Source organism: Arachis ipaensis, chromosome B3 (assembly GCF_059453495.1).
Source record: "Arachis ipaensis isolate K30076 ecotype BB chromosome B3, ASM5945349v1, whole genome shotgun sequence".
Lineage (NCBI taxonomy): Eukaryota > Viridiplantae > Streptophyta > Magnoliopsida > Fabales > Fabaceae > Arachis > Arachis ipaensis.
Window position 1 is genome coordinate 55,537,657 of NC_142438.1, and position 20,776 is coordinate 55,558,432.

The 20,776-nt window shown below is 41.5% G+C and overlaps 1 pseudogene; it reads right to left on the minus strand.

Annotated features, from left to right (window-relative positions):
* Positions 1-19,064: 19,064 nt before the first annotated feature.
* Positions 19,065-20,200, minus strand: LOC148570704 (uncharacterized; annotated as a pseudogene).
* Positions 20,201-20,776: the final 576 nt, after the last annotated feature.

Consider the following 20,776-nt stretch of genomic DNA (forward strand, 5'->3'; position numbering starts at 1 on the left):
GAAGAATTACACAACCACAGAAAAAGAGTTACTTACAGTGGTTTATGCCATTGACAAGTTTATATCCTATTTAGTAGGTTCAAAAGTGATTGTGTATACTGACCATGCTGCTCTTAAATATCTACTCACAAAACAGGATTCAAAACCCAGGCTCATAAGATGGGTGTTGCTTCTGCAAGAGTTTGATATAGAAATAAGAGACAGAAAAGGGACAGAGAACCAGGTAGCTGATCACTTGTCCCAGATAGAACCAGTAGCTGGGGCGTTGACAAACCCCAATTTGAGGATTTATCTTGTGATGATTTCAGGGGTTTTATCAATGATTCCACACACTTTCCATATGAAAATACAAGATTTTGCATTCCTTCCCTAGTTTTGCCTCATGAATGAAAACATGCTTGTTTTGCACTAAAATAGATACATTTCTAATCTTCTCTTGATGCCATTCGATGCCGTGACTTGTGTGTTAAGTGGTTTCAGGATATAGAATAGGAATGGACCGAAAGAGAGAAGGAAGACGGGTACAAAAGAAGGAAGCATGAGGATTAAGCTTTGAAGGTTTCCGCATGGGCGCGTGCGCGCACCTGGCGCGCCCGCGCGGATAGAGCAACGCGAAGCCAAAGCCAAGAGCCGGCTTGAGAAGCGGCTAAGCCAGGATCTTCATGGGCGCGTACGCGTACATCACGCGTCCGCGCACATTACAAGACGTCTCAACGGCGCGCGCGCGTGCCTTGCGCGTGCGCGCCGATTTGCGAATATGATTTTTTAAGAAGTCACGTGACCTAGGCGTGGAGGCAGTTAAGGATTCCACTCTTGGAGAAACACCTTGGCGGGAAAAGCTTAAGAAGACCAAAGGAACAAGGGTTAAGGACACTTTTAGTTCATTTCTTCTAGATCTAGATATTTTTCCTTTTTTTTGGAGAGAAGAGAGAGTTAGTTACATTTTTTGGGAGAAGAAGAGGGAGATTCCAAGCTTCACTAGGGTTCATCCTCATCTAATTTCTGAATTTTCAATGACTTTTTGGTGAGATCCACTACAATTCTCACTCCACTTTGTTCATGTCATAGATTTTCTTCTCCAATTTCAAGTAGTAGATACAATTGATCAATTCTCATAGATCTAGAATTCAACTTTGTAATTTTGGATTTCATCTCTATTTTGGATTTTCATTGCTACTCTTTGAGACTTGTTGTTAGATCTTTGTGTTGCAATACTTTCAATTTGACTTTTCTTCTCATTTTACTATGACTTTCCTTCTTGCTCATCACATGTTTGATAAAATGACAACACTAGCTATGGAGTAGAATTCGCACACTTGGCATAGGGTTTGGTCTTTGGAAGAAGTTGAATAGTGTATCAATAGTTGATTTGGAATTAGGGATTGCTAGTTGGCTTGGAGTGCACTAAAGCTAGATTCCCATAAGGTGAAGCTAGGACTTGTGACTCAAGTTGATTACTTTCATTTGACCTTCCTCTATACCTAGGGGATAACTAAATGGAGCAAGGCCTAATTGTTGTCAACATTGAATGGACTATAAGGATAGGATTTCTAATGCCAACCCTAAGCCAAGTCTTTTGATAATTGATTGTTTGTTTCTCATTGCTTTGCTAAAACCTTCAAAGAATTCCAACAAAGCTTACTAAATCAATAAGATGCACACTTTGGCAATTCCAAGGGAGAACGACTCGGGAGACTAGTACTCTCGGATATAGATTGTAGATTTGTTTGATGAAGGATTTTGTGTCGGTTTAGACTATACTACGATTGATCATTTGATAATTTCTATACCGGCAAAAATCTATTTGTCAAAATGGCGCCGTTGCCGGGGACTTTGCTTAGTGTGCCATGTTATTGTTTTGGATTAAGTATGTATATATGTACATAGTTGCACTTCATTGTAAATTGCTCAATTGACTAACTCCTCATCGTTACAATGAATTCCATTTCCCCTTCATTGCATGACGCGTTCACAACCGAATCCGAGCTTAGCCCCTTTTGATCCGGAAATAGAACGAACTTTGTTTCATATTAGGCAAGCTCGGAGGCGGCTAAGATTTGGAAAGGGTGAAGAGGTTTTCACCACCTCAACCACCTTACTACAAGTGAACATTGAACCGTCACTCAAAGAAGACATTAATCATACTCCCATCAATCTCACTAACAATTCTTCTTTTGTTTTAGGTACTAATACCATGGACGCTCCAAGGAGAGTTACCATCAAGGAAGCGGGTGCACCGGATTATGTCCTTCAACCCCTTCATGTAACTCACCCCAATTTGAATGCGAATTTTGAATTGAAGACCACTTTGATCAACCTCCTACCCAAGTTTCACGGGCTTCCCGCACAAGACCCTATTCGACATCTCAAAGACTTCCACCGCATATGCTCGACTACTAGACGGGAAGGGTCCGATGAAGTTGCTATATGGTTGTTTGCTTTCCCTTTCTCTCTTGAGGACAAGGCCAAAGAATGGTTCTACACTCTCTCTAGTGAAGTTACCTCCGATTGGGACCTACTTAGAAGGGGATTCTTGGATAAATTCTTGCCCCCGGAAAAGATGGATAGGCTAAGGAAAGAAATGTCTTGTATTGTGCAAGGTGAGACGGAACCACTATATGAGTATTGGGAACGGTTTCGCAAACTACTAGATGCGTGCCCTAATCACATGCTCGACACTCAAGTATTGCTTGGATACATATGTCAAGGGATGCGAGAGCAAGATAGAACCCTCTTGGACACTTCTAGCAATGATTCTTTGTCCAAATATAAAACCGCGGAGGAGGCATGGCAACTTATTATTGACTTAGCCGAATCCAATCAACATATGAGGCGAAGAGTCAACCGTCCAAGGACCGTGAACGAGATATCAACTAGTAGTGAAGCCACCGCTCTAACTCACTCCTTGAATGAGATGACATCCGTCTTGAGGCAACTCCAATTGAATCAACAACAACCACAACAACCTCAATCATATCAACAACACCCTCCACCATCTCAACAACACAACCAACAACAATTGGTCCCTCAAAGAGTATGTGGCATTTGCTCTTGCTACTCTCACTACACGGATGAGTGCCCAAACCTTCAAGAAGACAACACTTTGGTGGCCACCCATAATTTCTATGACCGCCCCAATCAAGGGTACTACCAAGGAGGTAATCCTAACCAAGGGCACCCTTATCAAGGAGGAGGCTACAACCAAGGAAGTGGACACAATAATCAAAATTGGAAAGACAATCATCAACAAGGGAATAGGGATAACAACAACAATGGAGGAGGTCAAAGATGGAACAACAACTCGCAAAATTTCTCACAAAACCGACCATACAACTTACAAAATCAACCATACAATCAACAAAACCCACAAAGAAACTACCAAACATATCAACCACCACATCAAAGACCACCACCCAATCAATCACAAGCTCCTCAACTCACATATGCAACCACCCCCTCCAACCAAGACGAAACACTCCGGACCATCATCCAAGGCCAAAAGGAATTACAAAACACACTTGCTTCCGGCCTCACCGGCCTCACCTCTACATTACAAGCTCTTCTTGCACGTATGGACACACCATCGACCCCCACTCCTCATCCCCCAATCCAAAGTGCCATTCCCTCTCAACCTCAACCAAATCCAAAAGGGGGCATCAATGCCATTACCCTTAGATCCGGTACACAACTAAAAGAGAAGGAAGCAAAGGACCCAAGTCCTATCACAACCGCCCAAGGGGAAGAGAGAATAGATATAGAAGAGGTAGTAGAAGAGGAGACACCACAAGCCACAGTTGAAGATGAAGCCCAACCAACAAGGGAGACAACCAAGGCCAAAAGAACCTTGGAAGAAGAAATTGCTCAACCACTTCCATTTCCAACACTTGCAAAGAAAGCAAAAAAGCGCATAGAACTTGACCCCAAAATGGTAGAAATGTTCAAGAAAGTTGAGGTAACCATCCCCCTCTTCGATGCCATCCATCAAGTTCCTAGATATGCTAAATTCCTCAAAGATTTATGCATAAACAAGGATAGAATTCTTGAATTGGAAACCATCCCATTGGGGAGTTCTATTTCCGCTTTGATGGGAACATTACCGGAGAAGTGTGATGACCCGGGCCCTTGTATGGTCACTTGCACCGTCAATGGAGTTCAATTTAGAGATTGTATGTGTGACCTCGGAGCATGTGTTAGCATCATTCCGCTCTCCGTTTATCGGGTATTGAACTTGCCCCCACTAAAAAGGTCGACGACAAGATTTGTCCTAGCGGATAAAAGCATAATAACCGTAGCGGGTGTTGCGGAAGATGTATTGGTGAATATAAAGGGGTTGGTGTTCCCGATTGACTTCTATGTCCTTGAAATGCCGTCAAGCGAAACCGAGAGAGCATCCTCTATCCTACTTGGAAGGCCCTTCTTGAGAACTTCTAGATTTAAGCTTGATGCTTATTCGGGGAACTACTCATTTGAAATTGATGGAAGAATTGTAAGCTTTAGCCTAGAGGAAGCAATGAAGCATCCACCGGAGAACCATTCTCTATTTCGGTGTGACCCAATCGATAACATAGTAGCCGAAGTGCATCTTGCAAGAGTAGATGAGAAGTACATGGTCAAAGAGGCAAATGAAGAGTCAAGCGAACTAAATACCACACATTATACAAGCCATCCGGAAACTCAAACTTCAAGGAATGACAAGAAGATGGAATTGAAGCCACTACCACCTCACTTAAGGTATTCATACCTTGATGAAGCCCAAAAGCTACCCGTGATAATTGCACAAGAGTTAACTCCTCAACAAGAAGAAAAATTGCTGAATGTATTGAGGAAAAACAAAAGGGCAATTGGGTGGAGTTTGGCGGATCTAGTGGGAATAAGCCCCCAAGTATGCGAGCACCGCATATTTCTTGAAGAAGGAGCAAGACCGGTCCAACAACCTCAAAGGAGACTCAACCCAACTATTCTTGAGGTGGTAAAGAAAGAAGTCACTAAGCTACTTGAGGCGGACATCATCTATCCTATCTCGGATAGTGAATGGGTAAGCCCGGTCCAAGTAGTGCCAAAGAAGTCCGGAGTGACAACAATCAAAAACGAAAGTGGTGAACTTATAGCAACAAGAGTGCAGAATTCTTGGAGAGTATGCATAGACTACCGAAGATTGAATGCGGCCACAAGAAAAGACCACTTTCCACTACCATTTATCGATCAAATGCTTGATCGGTTAGCCGGTAAATCATACTATTGTTTTCTTGATGGCTACTTCGGATACTTCCAAATTCATATTGCTCTAGAAGACCAAGAAAAAACCACATTTACTTGCCCCTTTGGAACGTATGCTTACAAGCGTATGCCATTTGGCCTATGCAATGCACCGGCAACGTTCCAAAGATGCATGATGAGCCTATTTGCGGACTTTCTAGAGCAATCAATGGAAGTTTTCATGGATGATTTTAGTGTGTATGGTGAGTCATTTGAGCATTGCTTAGGTAACCTTGAAAAAATCTTAGAAAGATGCACCAAAACAAACCTTGTCTTAAATTTTGAAAAATGTCATTTCATGGTCAAACAAGGTATTGTTTTGGGACACATAGTATCAAAGGAAGGCATCTCCGTAGATCCGGCAAAAATAAATGTCATATCCAGTTTACCTTACCCCTCCTCCGAGAGGGAAGTCCGTTCTTTTCTTGGACATGCAGGATTCTACCGGAGATTCATCAAGGACTTTAGCAAGGTGGCCTTACCTCTCTCTCGATTACTACAAAAAGACACCGAATTTGAGATGAGCAAGGAATGTATGGAAGCATATGACAAACTCAAGGTAGCATTGACACAAGCCCCTATTGTACGAGGACCCAATTGGACTCAACCCTTTGAAATCATGTGTGATGCTTCGAATTATGCGATAGGAGCCGCGTTAGCACAACGCGAAGGTAAGATTCCCTATGTCATAGCTTATGCTTCCAAAACATTAGACGGAGCCCAATCCAACTACACCACTACCGAAAAGGAACTTCTAGCTATTGTTTTTGCTTTGGACAAGTTCCGAGCCTATCTTCTTGGTTCCAAGGTAGTAGTGTACTCGGATCACGCGGCACTAAAGTACTTGTTGGCAAAAAAGGAATCCAAACCGAGATTAATTCGTTGGGTGCTCTTATTACAAGAATTTGACTTGGAAATCAAAGATAGGAGCGGTGCCCAAAACCTAGTGGCGGACAATTTAAGTCGCCTCGAACACACAAAAGGCGACACCACTCCTATCAATGATTCCTTTCCTTTAGATGCTTTGCATGAAATCTCGGAAGTGGTTCCTTGGTATGCCCCAATAGCAAACTATTTGGTTTCACGCACTTTCCCTCCCAATCTCAACAAACACCAAAAGGATAAGCTGAAAAGCGAATCCAAATACTATATTTGGGATGATCCCTATTTGTGGAGGTGTGGAGCGGACCAAATAGTGCGACGGTGCATACCTCAAACCGAATTCCAAGTAATCTTGGACGCTTGCCATGCTTCCGAAGGAGGTGGTCACTATGGCCCCAAAGAACGGCAAGAAAAATCCTTGATTGCGGATTTTGGTGGCCAACTCTTCTCAAAGATGCTTCTCTCTATTGCAAATCTTGTCCCCAATGTATTAGGTTTGGAGATATTTCCAAGAAGGACGAAATTCCCCAACAAAATATGCTTTTTTGCGAAATCTTTGACGTATGGGGAATCGACTTCATGGGACCATTTCCAAACTCCAATGGTTTTCTCTACATCTTGTTAGCCGTCGATTATGTGTCAAAATGGGTTGAGGCAATCCCCACCCGAACGGATGACGCTAATGTTGTGTATTCTTTTGTGAGGAACAACATCATTTGTCGCTTTGGCGCCCCAAGAGCAATCATAAGTGACCAAAGATCCCACTTTTGCAATAAAAGAATAGACGGCCTCATGAGAAAATATGGCATCATCCACAAAGTCGCCACGGCTTACCACCCTCAGATAAACGGCCAAGCCGAAGTCTCTAACCGGGAAATCAAGCATGTATTGGAAAGGATTGTAAAGCCGAATAGGAAAGATTGGAGCATTAAACTCTCCGATGCATTGTGGGCCTATCGAACGGCTTACAAGACACCCATTGGCATGAGCCCCTTCCGGCTTGTATATGGCAAAGCATGTCACCTACCGGTAGAGATTGAACATAAAGCTTATTGGGCCATAAAGGAGTGTAATATGAGCTTGGGTGGGGCCAGAGTAGAGAGAAAGCTTCAATTGGCGGAATTAGAATGTATGAGATTGGAAGCTTATGACAACTCTCGACTCTATAAGGAAAAGTTGAAAGCCATCCATGACAAGAACATTAGGAGAAGAGAATTCCAACCCGGTGACCTAGTCCTTCTCTACAATTCAAGGTTGAGATTACTACCCGGAAAGCTTAGATCAAGGTGGGATGGGCCCTACCAAGTGGAGAAAGTAGAACCTTATGGGGTCTACCACTTGCGCCACCTATCAAGCCCGGACATCTTCAAGGTAAACGGGCACCGTCTCAAATTGTATCATGGTGAGCAAAGAAAGAACGCCAAGGAATTTGAAGTGTTCCTCTTGAAGGATGCAACTCTTGAATAAACACTATAAGCTACTGAAAGTCCAACTTAAGGACATTAAACAAAAGTGCTAGGTGGGAGACACCCCACCATGGTAAGATCTTCCTTTGAGACTTGTACATAGACACTTGACTTCATGTTTGTTAGCTAGATTTTAATGACAACTCCCCTTCATTTGTTGACTTCATTTGCTATAGTGCTTAAGTGGCTGTATGGAAAGGGGGATTTGAAATGTTGAAAATGGTGTAACCACTTGCAAATTTAGAAAAACCCACCCCTCTGCGCGTGCGCGCACATGGCGCGTCCGCGCACATGAGCGAAATCCGCCAATCGACGCGCAAGCGCATGGCGCGCGTCCGCGCCGATTGCTTTGCTGCCCCCCCTAGTACATTCTACAAAGAGTTAAGCCTCTCTCAAGCTTACACTAAGCCACCAGCCCAACACCTTTGCCGCGTGCGCGCACCTGGCGCGCACGCGTCCATCCAAAGCAAGCACGGAATGCGCGCGCGCGCCACAGCTGCGCACGCGCCCTTTCACTCTGCACTCCTCTCTGGGCCATTTCACAGAGAGTTGAGCCCCTTCCAGGCCCCTCTCATGCCTGGGGCACAACCACGAGGACGCGCGCGCGCACTGTGCGCGCGCGCGCCAAAACGTGCTAAAGCCATCTCTGGTACTTCTTCCAGAGAGTTAGGCCACCCCTATGCCTCTCCTGTGCCCCCAGCCCAAGCGCATGGGCGCGCACGCGACATGTGCGCGCGCGCGCGCCCCTAGTTACCTTACTCCCTGCGCGAGCGCGCACCGCGCGCGCACGCGCCGGTGATCGACGCCACCTTTAAGACAGGCACACTTACCCCTTCATTCTCATTCCACTTCTCCTCTTCTTCCACATCCTTCTCCATATCACAAGGTATTATACTAAGCTCCCTCTTAGTCCATTAATCTCTTGTAGTTCTTACTCATTTAGTTGCACCATCTTTTAGGTAGGCTTCCTTCTTCTTTTCTTTCTCTCTTCCTCCCCTCTCTAGTTACTTCCTTCTTTCTTCTTTGTTCTTCATGAGCACTTAGGTCTCAAACTCACTTACATGAATAGATGAATGGTGTTGCTTAATTTTCTTGCAATCAATATGCACTATAATCATTAATAATGGATTGTGGAAAGTTACATTGCTCTCATTTTCACACAATCACATACTACTTGAAGGATACACACCAAGTGTTCGATGAAAGGCATACTTGAATTTTGGACTCATTGTGACTACCTTGCCTCTCACCAATCACTTTTGAGTGCATCCCCACTTTCCACAAACCATTCTTTCCATTTTCTTGGCTTGCCTCCCATTTATGGTCCCTAAGGGTGTATGCTTCTCATGCCTCTTCCTTGCATGCTTAAACTACCCTTGCACCACATGGAAATTATTTGCCTTGCGCTTCACACATTATCCTAGTTACATGTTGCAGCAGTCATGTAACTAAGATACCCATATTCTATGGCATAACTTTTCATTACATAGAACTCATGTATCTCCACTTCTTTGGGTTTGATATTTTCCTTTCTTGCTTCTACAGGATGGTCATCAAAAAAGACAACGGGAAAGGCCCCAAGAAGCCGGCTTCCAATAAAGCGCGCCAAGAACTAACGGCCAAGCCCCTCCTGAAGAAGACTAAGGGCCCCGTTGACGTTCTAGAGAAGGACAACCCTCCTAAGGATTCAAACAAGTTTCCCAACCGTTACTGCGAACTTGTTTACTCCAGAATGATTGAAAGGAATTACCATCCGGAACCCCTCCTAGTCTTACCGGCTCACCTCAGTCCGATTGTGATGCCACATATTGACCGGAGGCAATGGAGGTTCCTCTTGAGGCAACCAACGGAGGCCAATCTCTCATGGGTGGTGGAATTCTACTCCAACTTCCACTCACCTCATCTCACATCATTATTTGTGCGCCGAAAACAAGTGTCGGTCACCGTGGAAACCATCCGTGAAGTCCTTGGACTTGCACCGTCAACGGATGCATATGACGCCTACCAAGAAGTCTTGGCTACATGCGTTGACCGCACATTCGATTGGAGCGCGATCCTCCGCGTCATTGCTTTACCCGACGCATATTGGATTCGGGGGACCATAAAGCGAAGACCCAAGGGTTTAGATGTCCGCCACCTCACTCAAGAAGCTACGGCATGGGCCCAAATTGTAGCTCACTACGTGCTCCCGAGCACACATGGGTCATCCATCACCGCCGAGCTTGCCTTATTGATATGGTGCATCTTGACCGAGAAACCGTTCGACGTTCCGCGTGCCATCCGCCAATCCATGGGGCGCATTCATGCCAAGGGAAATCTACCATTCCCCGCTTTAGTGACGGCATTAGTTGCGAAAGCCGGCGTCAACCGGGAGACTAGAGATAGGCGAACCTCAATACCGGTCGAGGGTGATATCATTCCGACCAAGAGATGCCTCAAGCCTCCGGAAGTCACCATGGACATTGCACTGCCCACACCAACTGGCCACGCCACCACTTCATCTACATCACAAAAATCGGCCGCCCAACGCCTTGAAGACCTTCACAACAAATTAGACCGCTATGAGAGGCGTAACCAACGCCGCTATGCTCATGTGAAGAGGCTTCTAAGCGTAATCACCCCACCTATGGAAAAACCCGATATCTCCACCTCCACCGCAACTTCAAGCGGAGATAGCAATGGCATTGGAGATGTGGCACACTCGGCCGAGTGCGCCTAACCTCTAGCACGGAGGACCGTGCTAAGTTTTAAGTGTGGGGAGGTCGGCCGACCGATCTCCATAGGTAACATCTGAATAAATCTGAATAAATTAGAATAGGTTGCATGATTAGGTTTTAGTTGGCATAAGTCTGCTTGGTTGGAACAATGAAATTCTCTCTTAGGAAACCAACATTTTGGGATGACCATGGCATTGCAAATTTTAAATGCTTTGATGCCAAAGTTGCATGAAGAATCATATTTTGGAACATGGTTTTGAGCTAAGAACACAAGCTTGTGAGATTTGAGCCTAATGGTGTGGTTACATCTTATAACCACTTATTTTTCCTTCTTGTGTGCATTATTCTCCTTCTATGATTGTGATCTTTGATTTGTTTGACTCTTTATGTCCATTATTTGGTGTATTCATGCATTTATATGATTGAGGCCATCATTTCATTAGCTCACTCACCCAAACGGCCTCACCTTCTATCTTCCTTTGTTAGCCAAACTTGAGCCTACGATTAACCCACTTTGTTCTTAATTTAGCACATTACAAGCCTTAAAGCGGAAAACAATAAAAGTCCTTATTTGGATCTTTGATCAGCTTAGGCTAGTGTGTGTGAGTATCATTCAAGTGTGGGAACCTTGGGGCATTGGGTGGATAAAAGGGTATTTTGTATTATTATTGAAATATTGGGAATTGGGTACACACTCGTGAATTGATCAAATGTAAAACCTTATGCATTGACGCTCTTGTATATAAAAAAAAAAAGAAAAAAAAATGAGAAAAACAAAAGAACAAAAGAAAAAGAAGAACAATATGGAAAAGAAAAGAAAAATAGAAAAAGAAAAAAAAAGAAAAAAAATATAATAAAAAGGGGACAAAATGCCCCAAAGTGAAGCTCAAGAGGAATCAATGCATAAGTATTGTGAAACGAAAAGAAAATGCATGAGTATGTGGAAAAGTGAGGAATGGGTAGTTAGGATAGTACTTAATTGTATAGGTCATTATATAGGTTAGGTGGAAAAGTTTAAGTTAATCAAAGATTCAAATCCTAAGCCCACTAGCCATATATGACCCTACCTTGACCCTAACCCCATTACAACCTAGGAAAAGACCTCATGATAATTGTATGCATGCACTGAATAATTGTTGATTGTTAGATGAAAAACAAATCTTGGAAATCATGATTAGGGGAGAATTGAGAGAATAAACCCCAAACACCAAGTGATTAGAGTGCAAACACTTCCGATGAGGGTTCGATGCTCAATCCTTTGATTCCCGGCTCTCGCGAGCATTCCTCATGCAAGATTGCACATATTGCATTTGATGCTTAGAAAGTGGCAAGTCCTATGCTTTGACCACCATCGTGTCCCATGTGCTCGCATATGTCCTAAGAAGGCTAATTTGTTCCCAACCAAGTGGATAGTAGCACTAGTCATAGTTGCATGCATATAAGTAGGTTACACTTCATGAGTCTTATACTTTTGCGATCCCTCGGTCTTCTGTGTTTCTTTGTATTTCTCTAAGCATGAGGACATGCTAGAATCTAAGTGTGGGGAGGTTGACAAACCCCAATTTGAGGATTTATCTTGTGATGATTTCAGGGGTTTTATCAATGATTCCACACACTTTCCGTATGAAAATACAAGATTTTGCATTCCTTCCCTAGTTTTGCCTCATGAATGAAAACATGCTTGTTTTGCACTAAAATAGATACGTTTCTAATCTTCTCTTGATGCCATTCGATGCCGTGACTTGTGTGTTAAGTGGTTTCAGGATATAGAATAGGAATGGACCGAAAGAGAGAAGGAAGACGGGTACAAAAGAAGGAAGCATGAGGATTAAGCTTTGAAGGTTTCCGCATGGGCGCGTGCGCGCACCTGGCGCGCCCGCGCGGATAGAGCAACGCAAAGCCAAAGCCAAGAGCCAGCTTGAGAAGCGGCTAAGCCAGGATCTTCATGGGCGCGTACGCGTACATCACGCGTCCGCGCACATTACAAGACGTCTCAACGGCGCGCGCGCGTGCCTTGCGCGTGCGCGCCGATTTGCGAATATGATTTTTTAAGAAGTCACGTGACTTAGGCGTGGAGGCAGTTAAGGATTCCACTCTTGGAGAAACACCTTGGCGGGAAAAGCTTAAGAAGACCAAAGGAACAAGGGTTAAGGACACTTTTAGTTCATTTCTTCTAGATCTAGATATTTTTCCTTTTTTTTTGGAGAGAAGAGAGAGTTAGTTACATTTTTTGGGAGAAGAAGAGGGAGATTCCAAGCTTCACTAGGGTTCATCCTCATCTAATTTCTGAATTTTCAATGACTTTTTGGTGAGATCCACTACAATTCTCACTCCACTTTGTTCATGTCATAGATTTTCTTCTCCAATTTCAAGTAGTAGATACAATTGATCAATTCTCATAGATCTAGAATTCAACTTTGTAATTTTGGATTTCATCTCTATTTTGGATTTTTATTGCTACTCTTTGAAACTTGTTGTTAGATCTTTGTGTTGCAATACTTTTAATTTGACTTTTCTTCTCATTTTACTATGACTTTCCTTCTTGCTCATCACATGTTTGATAAAATGACAACACTAGCTATGGAGTAGAATTCGCACACTTGGCATAGGGTTTGGTCTTTGGAAGAAGTTGAATAGTGTATCAATAGTTGATTTGGAATTAGGGATTGCTAGTTGGCTTGGAGTGCACTAAAGCTAGATTCCCATAAGGTGAAGCTAGGACTTGTGACTCAAGTTGATTACTTTCATTTGACCTTCCTCTATACCTAGGGGATAACTAAATGGAGCAAGGCCTAATTGTTGTCAACATTGAATGGACTATAAGGATAGGATTTCTAATGCCAACCCTAAGCCAAGTCTTTTGATAATTGATTGTTTGTTTCTCATTGCTTTGCTAAAACCTTCAAAGAATTCCAACAAAGCTTACTAAATCAATAAGATGCACACTTTGGCAATTCCAAGGGAGAACGACTCGGGAGACTAGTACTCTCGGATATAGATTGTAGATTTGTTTGATGAAGGATTTTGCGTCGGTTTAGACTATACTACGATTGATCATTTGATAATTTCTATACCGGCAAAAATCTATTTGTCAGGCGTCCCTCCCTTCTACTGAGATCTCTGAGACCTTTCCGGCTGAGCAACTCTTTGCCATTCAGGAAGCACCATGGTTTGCAGACATTACAAACTATAAAGCTGTGAGGTTCATACCCCAGGAGTACAGCAGGGTGCAAAAGAAAAAACTAATTTCTGATGCAAAGTACTTGTGGGATGAACCATATCTCTTTAAGAGATGTGCAGATGGGATGATCCGCAGATGGGATGATCCGCAGATGTGTCCCTAGAAAGGAGGCACAGAAGATCTTGTGGCATTGCCATGAATCCCAGTATGGAGGACATTTTGGAAGTGAGCGCACAGCCACTAAAGTTCTCCAATGTGGCTTCTACTGGCCTACTCTCTATAGAGATGCCCGAGAGTTTGTGCGTAACTGTGACAGCTGCTAAAGAGCTGGTAACTTGCCTCATGGTTATGCCATGCCTCAACAAGGGATCTTAGAGATTGAGTTGTTTGATGTATGGGGCATTGACTTCATGGGTCCTTTACCACCATCATACTCAAACACTTACATTCTGGTGGCGGTAGACTACGTATCTAAATGGGTAGAAGCAATTGCCACACCCACTAATGATACCAAGACCATGTTGAAGTTCCTCCAGAAACATATTTTCAGCAGATTTGGTGTTCCCAGAGTACTAATCAGTGATGGGGGCACCCATTTCTGCAATAAACAACTTTACTCTGCTATGGTTTGATATGGAATTAGCCACAAAGTAGCAACTCCATATCATCCACAGACAAATGGGCAGGCTGAAGTCTCTAACAGAGAACTAAAGAGAATCCTGGAATGGACTGTAATTGCCCGTAGGAAGGATTGGGCAAAAAGCTTGGATGATGCTCTGTGGGCATACAGAACAGCATTCAAGACTCCTATAGGAACCTCTCCATACCAGCTTGTGTATGGCAAGGCCTGTCATTTGCCCGTGGAACTGGAACATAAAGCCTACTGGACAACCAGATTCCTAAACATGGATGCTAAGCTAGCTGGTGAGAAAAGATTGCTCCAGCTAAATGAGCTAGAGGAATTCAGACTCAATACTTTTGAAAATGCAAAAATTTATAAGGAAAAAGCAAAAAAGTGGCATGACAAGAATTTGTCATCTAGAGTCTTTGAGCCAGGACAAAAAGTCCTGCTGTTCAACTCTAGGCTTAGATTATTCCCTGGGAAATTAAAATCCCGGTAGAGGAGACCATATGTGATTACAGGTGTATCGCCATATGGATATGTTGAGCTTCAGGATATTGACTCTGACAAAAAGTTCATTGTTAATGGACAAAGAATCAAACACTATCTTGAAAGCAATTTTGAGCAAGAATGCTCAAAACTGAGGCTTGAATAAAACTCAGTCAAGGTCCAGCTAAAGACATTAAAGAAGCGCTTATTGGAAGGCAACCCAATCTTTATTTATCTATGTTAAATTTTTATTTTCTATTGTTATGTTATGTTTTCTGTAGGTTGATGATCATGTGAAGTCACAAAAATAATTGAAAAAGCAAAAACAGAATGAAAAATACAAAGAAAAACAGCACACCCTGGAGGAAAAGCTTGCTGGCGTTTAACGCCAGGAATGGGCAAGGAGCTGGCGTTAAACGCCAGAAAAGGGCACCAGCCCGGCGTTTAACGCCAGGATTGGCAGAAAGGGCGTTTTTGCACGCCACTTGGTGCAGGGATGAGCTATCCTTGACACCTCAGGATCTGTGGACCCTACAGGATCCCCACCTACCCCGCCACTCTCTCTCTTCTTCACCCATTCACCAATCACCTCAATACCTCTTCCAAAAAAAAACCCCTCACCTATCAAATCCCACCATTCTCTCCACCCCTATATAAACCCATCTTCACTCCATCATTTTCACACAACCTAAACACTACTTCGCCCCTTGGCCGAACCACAAAGCCTCCTCCATCTCCTCTATTTTCTTCTTCTTCTACTTTTTTCTTTTTCTTTTGCTCGAGGACGAGCAAACCTTCTAAGTTTGGTGTGGTAAAAGTATTTCTTTTTGTTTTTCCATAACCATTTATGGCACCAAAGGCCAGAGAAACCTCTAGAAAGAGAAAAGGGAAGGCAAAAGCTTCCACCTCCGAGTCATGGGAGATGGAGAGATTCCTCTCAAAGGTGCATCAAGACCACTTCTATGAAGTTGTGGCCAAGAAGAAGGTGATCCCCGAGGTCCCCTTCAAGCTCAAAAAGGGTCAATTTTGATCAAAGGTTGGACCAAGTCCTCATAGACATCTGTGAAGAGGGCGCTCAATGGAAGAGTGATTCAAGAAGAAAGCCGGTTCAACCAAGAAGGCATGACCTCAAGCCCATCACCAAGAAAAGGATGGAGCAAATAAGAGAACCTCACCAAGAGCATGAGGAAATTCCTCATCATGAAATCCCTGAGATGCCTCAAGGGATGCACTTTTCTCCACAAAACTATTGGGAGCAAATCAACACCTCCCTAGGAGAATTGAGTTCCAACATGGGACAACTAAGGGTGGAGCACCAAGAACATTCCATCCTCCTCCATGAAATTAGAGAAGACCAAAGAATCATGAGATAGGAGCAACAAAGGCAAGGAAGAGACATTGAGGAGCTCAAGAACTCCATAAAATCTTCAAGAGGAAGAACAAACCGCCATCACTAAGGTGGACCCGTTCTTTAATTTCCTTGTTCTTTATTTTCCTGTTTTTCAAATTTTTATGCTTATGTTTATCTATGTTTGTGTCTTATTACATGATCATTAGTATCTTAGTGTCTATGCCTTAAAGCTATGAGTGTCCTATGAATCCATCACCTTTCTTAAATGAAAAATATTTTTAATTGAAAAAGAAAAAGAAGTGCATGAATTTCAATTTTTAAAACAGTTTAATTATCTTGATGTGGTGGCAATGCTATTGTTTTTCTGAATGAATGCTTGAACAGTGCATATTTTTTAATTTGATTGTTTATGAATGTTAAAATTGTTGGCTCTTGAAAGAATGAAAGGTAAAAGAGAAATGTTATCTGATGATCTGAAAAATCATAAAATTGATTCTTGAAGCAAGAAAAAGCAGTGAAAAGCTTGCAGAAAAAAAAGATATATGCGAAAAAAAAAAAGAGAAAAAGCAAGCAGAAAAAGCCAATACCCCTTTAAACCAAAAGGCAAGGGTGATAAAAAGGATCCAAAACTTTGAGCATCAGTGGATAGGAGGGCCCACAGGAATAAAATCATGGCCTAAGCGGCTAAAACAAGCTGTCCCTAACCATGTGCTTGTGGCGTGAAGGTGTCAAGTGAAAACTTGAGACTGAGCGGTTAAAGTCGAGGTCCAAAGCAAAAAGAAGAGTGTGCTTAAGAACCCTGGACACCTCTAATTGGGGACTCTAGCAAAGCCGAGTCACAATCTAAAATGGTTCACCCAGTTATGTGTCTGTGGCATTTATGTATCCGGGGGTAATACTGGAAAACAAAGTGCTTAGGGCCACGGCCAAGACTCATAAAGTAGCTGTGTTCAAGAATCAACATACTTAACTAGGAGAGTCAGTAACACTATCTGGATTCTGAGTTCCTATAGATGCCAATCATTCTGAACTTCAAAGGATAAAATGAGATGCCAAAACTGTTCAGAAGCAAAAAGCTAAAAGCCCCGCTCATCTAATTAATACTGATCTTCATAGATGTTTTAGAATTCATTGTATATTCTCTTCTTTTTATCCTATTTTATTTTCAGTTGCTTGGAGACAAGCAACGATTTAAGTTTGGTGTTGTGATGAGCGGATAATTTATACGCTTTTTGGCATTGTTTTTAGTATGTTTTTAGCATGTTTTAGCTAGTTTTTATTATATTTTTATTAGTTTTTATTTAAAATTCACTTTTCTGGACTTTACTATGAGTTTGTGTGTTTTTCTGTGATTTCAGGTATTTTCTGGCTGAAATTGAGGGACCTGAGCAAAAATCTGATTCAGAGGCTAAAAAGGACTGCAGATGCTGTTGGATTCTGACCTCTCTACACTCGAAGTGGATTTTCTGAAGCTACAGAAGCCCAATTGGTGCACTCTCAATTGTGTTGAAAAGTAGACATCTAGGGCTTTCCAGAAATATATAATAGTCCATACTTTGCCCAAGATTTGATGGCCCAAACCGGTGTTCAAAATCAGCATCAGAATCCTCATGGTATAAGCTAGAATCCATTGGCGGCCATTCTTGAGAATCCGGAAGGTCTAAACCTTGTCTGTGGTATTCTGAGTAGGATTCAAGGATTGAATGACTGTGACGAGCTTCAAACTTGTGATTGTGGGGTGTTAGTGACAGACGCAAAAGAATCACTGGATTCTATTCCGACATGATCGAGAACCAACAGATGATTAGCCGTGCTGTGACAGAGCGCATTGAACATTTTCACTGAGAGGACGGGAGGTAGCCATTGACAACGGTGAAACCCAACATGCAGCTTGCCATGGAAGGAGCCTTACGTGCTTGAAGAAGAAGACAGTAGGAAAGCAGAGATTCAGAAGATGGAGCATCTCCAAAACCTCAACCTGTTCTCCATTACTGCAAAACAAGTATTTATTTCATGTTCTTCTACTTTTTACAATTAAATCTCAGAGTTATTGATATCCTGACTAAGAGTTACGAGATAACCATAGCTTTCTTCAAGCCGACAATCTTCGTGGGATCGACCCTTACTCACGTAAGGTATTACTTGGACGACCCAGTGCACTTGCTGGTTAGTTGTGCGGAATTACAAAAGTGTGATTGTGATTTCGTGCACCAACCATCATCAGTGTTTTCCTTGAAACGTTGACAAAAAGAAATACGTTATTGCCTGCTGCCTCCAAATACCTCACCCGTTTGTCAAAATCCAATAATCAAATGCTCCTCCTATGGTACTCGTTTAAAGAAATTGCTGAACAAAGTCCAATTACAAAAACTAAACAATTCCAAACTCCAATAAATGATTTTTGCAGAAGTTGCTTAGAGAACATATATACATAGACACACAGATTAAAGCATTCTATGAGAGACATATACCCGATGGAAAATCCTTGTTGCAAATATGCAAATATGGGTATGGCTGCATAAGAAAAGAGAATAAAGAAATTAGAGATGCAACTAACAATAGAAAGTAGAACTCAATAAGAAACACAAATATCCCCCTTATGGTCAATTTCTTAATAGAAAGTAGAAATCAATAAGCAACTACAATCTCAACATCTGGATCCTTTTCTTTTCGTTCCTTAATAAATCTATAGATAACAAACAAATAAATGCAGAAAATTTTGCTTATTCCTTAAATACAGCATATGAAATTCATGAGTTCTAAAATTGGTTCCATGTGAAAAGCAATTGCTATTTGGGAGTTATATACACTTATAAAGTTGACTACCCTTTTTTTAACAGATCTTGGAAACTCATTAATGGTCACATTTTAAAGTTCGTAAGCCACTCACCTCAATTCCACTACCACATGCATCCATCTAAACAAAACAAGACAAATTTGCATACCTCTATAAAGCAAGTTATCTTAGTGGCTGAAAATTTTTTGGTTATGACAACAGAGCTCCTAAGCAATCTTAGTTGCTCCTCAACTCCCTTAAGCTTGCCCTTCCCTCCTATCTGAAGCTCCTGACGGAAATCAATGACAACAATATTCCCAAAAATTAAAGGAAATCAAAATCAGAGGGGAGAACGCCCTTACCAGTAGTGAATCCCAGCGAGGCAGTGCTATTTTCCAGTGACAGGGGCTCAGTGACGCAACCCCTAACAGCGGCGACGACGGTGACTCCATGAACGGCGACTGGGCGCAGCAGGGCGAACAACGCCTCCTCCTTTTTCCTCCGTCTTCCAATCTCCATGCGTTTGTCTCTCCTGTGCGTCCTCAGCGTCGTCCGTGATGGGAGATGCGACGGCGGTGGAAGCTGGCAACAACCCGCTCGCGATGAAGACGACGACGGTGGCGGCTTCCCTCGGCGACAGAAGAACGCGAACTGACGGCGGCGATGGAGGCACAGCAGCTCTCCTTCCTCGCGGAGCTCTTCCTCTCGCTCAACGTCTCCTCCTTCCTGACGGCGACACGACGGCGCGGCGGCAGTGATGCCTGCCGGCGCCGTCCTCCCTCTTCCCCCTCTCCTTCTCTTTCTCTCTTATTCCAGCTTCCCTCTTTCTTTTCCTTTCTTTCCCTCTCCGTTTTTCCCTTTCTCTTGCTGTGCGTGTGTTTTTGTGTTGTGTTTGTGTTGTGTGTGTGAATTTGGGGAAAGGGGTGTGGCGGCTGGAAGGGTTTAGGGTTAAAGTGAGTGAGTGAGTGTGGATAGGGTTAGGATAAAATTAGAGTTAGAATTTTTAATTTGAGAATTAGGAATTGTTTTTGGAAAAAATGTAAAATTAGAAATTTTTGGATAAATTAAAATTTAGTAATTTTAATTAAATAATTAATTTTATCACTTTGATTTAATTATTTTTTGATAAATAATTTTTTGAAAATAAAATTATGAATAACTATAATAAATCATAAATAATTTATTATTTATATTTTAACAATTAGAGATTTTACCGGTTTAATAATGAGTGTTGAGTTATGATGGGTTTAGGATTTTAGTAGAGAGAAGAAAAAAAATAAGAACTTTATATTTTATTTTTAAGGAAGTTTTTAAAAATTTATTTAAATGTAAAAATATGTTAACTTTTAGAGTGGTAATAAAATAAAAAATAATATTTGTTATAAATTTATTTTAAATAAGAGAAGGAAGGTGACCACCAATGAGTTATAACTTAAATGGTATAGTCTTCTCATACTCATCTAAGAGATGCGCGTTCGAGTCTTTCTATCTTTAGTATAAAAAGAGAGAGAGAGAATGAGGGTGACCCAGCAAGCGGTAGAATGAAGAGTGAAAGTGAGAATTACAATTAGTAAAAATTATATATTAGTTTTATAAAAAAATATAAAATAATATATACCATTTTTTAAAATTAATCATTTAATCTTGAATTTTTTATAAAAATAATTAATTAATACAAATAATATTTTAAAAAATTAAATTTTTAAAACAAAATAAAACTATGTTAAAGATTTAAATATTTTAAAATAATTTTTTTTACTTACAAAAATTCTTTTTTTTAATAAAAAATAAGGGTAATATAATAATTATAAATTAATTTTAATTTAAAAATAATTATATAAAGATATTATTTAACTATAAATTCTTAAATTATTTTTAAATAAATATCCTAATTTTAAAAATTAGAGTAATTAAATTAATTATTGTTGAAAAATTATTTTATTATTAATTTATAATTATTTTTAAATAAATACTAATTAAGATAAAATTGGAGATAATCAAGTTAATTTTTTTATTCATAAAATTTAAAGTATTAA